The 5,000-nt window shown below is 36.3% G+C and overlaps 3 non-coding genes across 3 annotated transcripts; all 3 read left to right on the forward strand.

The window, feature by feature from the left end:
* Positions 1-966: 966 nt before the first annotated feature.
* Positions 967-1,085, forward strand: LOC136182265 (5S ribosomal RNA). Its single transcript, XR_010668583.1, has one exon. It is a non-coding gene; the product is annotated as a 5S ribosomal RNA (ribosomal RNA).
* A 1,417-nt stretch (positions 1,086-2,502) lies between these two features.
* LOC136181367 (5S ribosomal RNA) lies at positions 2,503-2,621 on the forward strand. The gene has a single exon (XR_010667716.1). It is a non-coding gene; the product is annotated as a 5S ribosomal RNA (ribosomal RNA).
* A 1,417-nt stretch (positions 2,622-4,038) lies between these two features.
* Positions 4,039-4,157, forward strand: LOC136182266 (5S ribosomal RNA). The gene has a single exon (XR_010668584.1). It is a non-coding gene; the product is annotated as a 5S ribosomal RNA (ribosomal RNA).
* The last annotated feature ends 843 nt before the right edge of the window (positions 4,158-5,000 follow it).

A 5,000-nucleotide genomic window follows, 5' to 3' on the forward strand; every position in this document is an offset into this window, starting at 1 on the left:
ATGCTTACTTATCAATCAATATTTTTTCAGAATCAATTGACGATTTTTCAGAAGTTGACCATTTTGCATCGTCACTTTTACTGTGGATTTATTAAGGTTTTCAATACTGCAAACTTGTGAACAGTGAACAGCAGAAATAAGTTTAAATGTTGCATTAAGGCACACAAGATTTAGGATTATTATAGTAGCCTAAGCAGTGATTGATTAAGATATAAGGGACAACTCGAAATTATGTTTTTATCACCACTTACTTGTTTTGAGGTAATCTTGAATGACAAATGAATAAATCAGCCATTGCAATGTTTCATGTAGAAATCATAACCCTGTGGGGCATACATATTTGATCCCCTCACATTCTCCATTGTAACTAATCATTAAAAAAAACAATCCTCCATTAGGAATCACAAAGGAACACTTAATAATTATATGAAAATTCATAATTATTACAATCAGTCCCTATATATGCTATAGATGATCCCCAATCAAAATTCAGTGTAAGCTACTTTGTAGGAAAGTAGAAGCAATGATAGACAAATAAAAAAAGAACTGCAGTGCATAGCAGGAGGTTACAGCGCCCCCTGCTGGCTGAAGCAGGTATTAAAAGCTTACAGCACCTGGGATTCCCAGGCGGTCTCCCATCCAAGTACTAACCAGGCCAGTTTTGAAAGAGGGAAGTTAATCTTCACGGAATCGGTTTGTTCAATGTGTTTATCAGATGTTTGAACGTTCAGTTTGCCCGCAAGTCGTGAAACAAGTCTTAAAAACAAGCTGCAAGTCTTTAGTTAACTCCCAGCGTCAAAGTATTGCTGAATCTAGTAAGATTAAGTGTAAGTCTATCCATAGGCCCACACGTTTGAGTAGAAAAGTAATAAAATCAACTAGGTCATAGTCACTTGCTCTAATTTTGGCGAGGTGTTACTTTAAACCTAAGTATGTATAAATAACCCTTTAACAACCTGTTCATTCGCTTACGGCCATACCACCCTGAACACGCCCGATCTCGTCCGATCTCGGAAGCTAAGCAGGGTCGGGCCTGGTTAGTACTTGGATGGGAGACCGCCTGGGAATACCAGGTGCTGTAAGCTTTTAATACCTCCTTTAGCCAGAAGAGGGCGCTGTTGCCTCACTAGTGGAGAAAGGACTGAGAGAAACAGGCCAGTGGAAAATGAAACATGATTTTATTTGGCAGTCTGTCCTCTTTTTTTTTGTTGCAATTTTCATCAATGTTTTCAGTGAGTATTAATACATATTACGCTCTCTGGAGGCTGTTTTCAAAGTTCAGTTTTACATTCAAAAAGTACATGTAGCCTACTTACGTAAGGACTACTGCATTAACATATTTTAATTACTTGTACTTAGGTTACTCTTTACTTCCCCACAACACTCTGGTAGCCATATTATACATTTGATTCAACTGGAAATATTCACCATCATTATAAATGTTTTCACATCAATAATAAACATTTACACCAAATCAGGAATTATTATAAATGATTACTATTAAGATTGAATTTAAAAAAAACCTGCAAACAAGTGATGCTTACTTATCAATCAATATTTTTTCAGAATCAATTGACGATTTTTCAGAAGTTGACCATTTTGCATCGTCACTTTTACTGTGGATTTATTAAGGTTTTCAATACTGCAAACTTGTGAACAGTGAACAGCAGAAATAAGTTTAAATGTTGCATTAAGGCACACAAGATTTAGGATTATTATAGTAGCCTAAGCAGTGATTGATTAAGATATAAGGGACAACTCGAAATTATGTTTTTATCACCACTTACTTGTTTTGAGGTAATCTTGAATGACAAATGAATAAATCAGCCATTGCAATGTTTCATGTAGAAATCATAACCCTGTGGGGCATACATATTTGATCCCCTCACATTCTCCATTGTAACTAATCATTAAAAAAAACAATCCTCCATTAGGAATCACAAAGGAACACTTACTAATTATATGAAAATTCATAATTATTACAATCAGTCCCTATATATGCTATAGATGATCCCCAATCAAAATTCAGTGTAAGCTACTTTGTAGGAAAGTAGAAGCAATGATAGACAAATAAAAAAAGAACTGCAGTGCATAGCAGGAGGTTACAGCGCCCCCTGCTGGCTGAAGCAGGTATTAAAAGCTTACAGCACCTGGGATTCCCAGGCGGTCTCCCATCCAAGTACTAACCAGGCCAGTTTTGAAAGAGGGAAGTTAATCTTCACGGAATCGGTTTGTTCAATGTGTTTATCAGACGTTTGAACGTTCAGTTTGCCCGCAAGTCGTGAAACAAGTCTTAAAAACAAGCTGCAAGTCTTTAGTTAACTCCCAGCGTCAAAGTATTGCTGAATCTAGTAAGATTAAGTGTAAGTCTATCCATAGGCCCACACGTTTGAGTAGAAAAGTAATAAAATCAACTAGGTCATAGTCACTTGCTCTAATTTTGGCGAGGTGTTACTTTAAACCTAAGTATGTATAAATAACCCTTTAACAACCTGTTCATTCACTTACGGCCATACCACCCTGAACACGCCCGATCTCGTCCGATCTCGGAAGTTAAGCAGGGTCGGGCCTGGTTAGTACTTGGATGGGAGACCGCCTGGGAATACCAGGTGCTGTAAGCTTTTAATACCTCCTTTAGCCAGAAGAGGGCGCTGTTGCCTCACTAGTGGAGAAAGGACTGAGAGAAACAGGCCAGTGGAAAATGAAACATGATTTTATTTGGCAGTCTGTCCTCTTTTTTTTTGTTGCAATTTTCATCAATGTTTTCAGTGAGTATTAATACATATTACGCTCTCTGGAGGCTGTTTTCAAAGTTCAGTTTTACATTCAAAAAGTACATGTAGCCTACTTACGTAAGGACTACTGCATTAACATATTTTAATTACTTGTACTTAGGTTACTCTTTACTTCCCCACAACACTCTGGTAGCCATATTATACATTTGATTCAACTGGAAATATTCACCATCATTATAAATGTTTTCACATCAATAATAAACATTTACACCAAATCAGGAATTATTATAAATGATTACTATTAAGATTGAATTTAAAAAAAACCTGCAAACAAGTGATGCTTACTTATCAATCAATATTTTTTCAGAATCAATTGACGATTTTTCAGAAGTTGACCATTTTGCATCGTCACTTTTACTGTGGATTTATTAAGGTTTTCAATACTGCAAACTTGTGAACAGTGAACAGCAGAAATAAGTTTAAATGTTGCATTAAGGCACACAAGATTTAGGATTATTATAGTAGCCTAAGCAGTGATTGATTAAGATATAAGGGACAACTCGAAATTATGTTTTTATCACCACTTACTTGTTTTGAGGTAATCTTGAATGACAAATGAATAAATCAGCCATTGCAATGTTTCATGTAGAAATCATAACCCTGTGGGGCATACATATTTGATCCCCTCACATTCTCCATTGTAACTAATCATTAAAAAAAACAATCCTCCATTAGGAATCACAAAGGAACACTTACTAATTATATGAAAATTCATAATTATTACAATCAGTCCCTATATATGCTATAGATGATCCCCAATCAAAATTCAGTGTAAGCTACTTTGTAGGAAAGTAGAAGCAATGATAGACAAATAAAAAAAGAACTGCAGTGCATAGCAGGAGGTTACAGCGCCCCCTGCTGGCTGAAGCAGGTATTAAAAGCTTACAGCACCTGGGATTCCCAGGCGGTCTCCCATCCAAGTACTAACCAGGCCAGTTTTGAAAGAGGGAAGTTAATCTTCACGGAATCGGTTTGTTCAATGTGTTTATCAGACGTTTGAACGTTCAGTTTGCCCGCAAGTCGTGAAACAAGTCTTAAAAACAAGCTGCAAGTCTTTAGTTAACTCCCAGCGTCAAAGTATTGCTGAATCTAGTAAGATTAAGTGTAAGTCTATCCATAGGCCCACACGTTTGAGTAGAAAAGTAATAAAATCAACTAGGTCATAGTCACTTGCTCTAATTTTGGCGAGGTGTTACTTTAAACCTAAGTATGTATAAATAACCCTTTAACAACCTGTTCATTCGCTTACGGCCATACCACCCTGAACACGCCCGATCTCGTCCGATCTCGGAAGCTAAGCAGGGTCGGGCCTGGTTAGTACTTGGATGGGAGACCGCCTGGGAATACCAGGTGCTGTAAGCTTTTAATACCTCCTTTAGCCAGAAGAGGGCGCTGTTGCCTCACTAGTGGAGAAAGGACTGAGAGAAACAGGCCAGTGGAAAATGAAACATGATTTTATTTGGCAGTCTGTCCTCTTTTTTTTTGTTGCAATTTTCATCAATGTTTTCAGTGAGTATTAATACATATTACGCTCTCTGGAGGCTGTTTTCAAAGTTCAGTTTTACATTCAAAAAGTACATGTAGCCTACTTACGTAAGGACTACTGCATTAACATATTTTAATTACTTGTACTTAGGTTACTCTTTACTTCCCCACAACACTCTGGTAGCCATATTATACATTTGATTCAACTGGAAATATTCACCATCATTATAAATGTTTTCACATCAATAATAAACATTTACACCAAATCAGGAATTATTATAAATGATTACTATTAAGATTGAATTTAAAAAAAACCTGCAAACAAGTGATGCTTACTTATCAATCAATATTTTTTCAGAATCAATTGACGATTTTTCAGAAGTTGACCATTTTGCATCGTCACTTTTACTGTGGATTTATTAAGGTTTTCAATACTGCAAACTTGTGAACAGTGAACAGCAGAAATAAGTTTAAATGTTGCATTAAGGCACACAAGATTTAGGATTATTATAGTAGCCTAAGCAGTGATTGATTAAGATATAAGGGACAACTCGAAATTATGTTTTTATCACCACTTACTTGTTTTGAGGTAATCTTGAATGACAAATGAATAAATCAGCCATTGCAATGTTTCATGTAGAAATCATAACCCTGTGGGGCATACATATTTGATCCCCTCACATTCTCCATTGTAACTAATCATTAAAAAAAACAATCCTC

This window comes from Labrus bergylta, chromosome 13, assembly GCF_963930695.1.
Source record: "Labrus bergylta chromosome 13, fLabBer1.1, whole genome shotgun sequence".
Taxonomy (NCBI): Eukaryota; Metazoa; Chordata; class Actinopteri; order Labriformes; family Labridae; genus Labrus; species Labrus bergylta.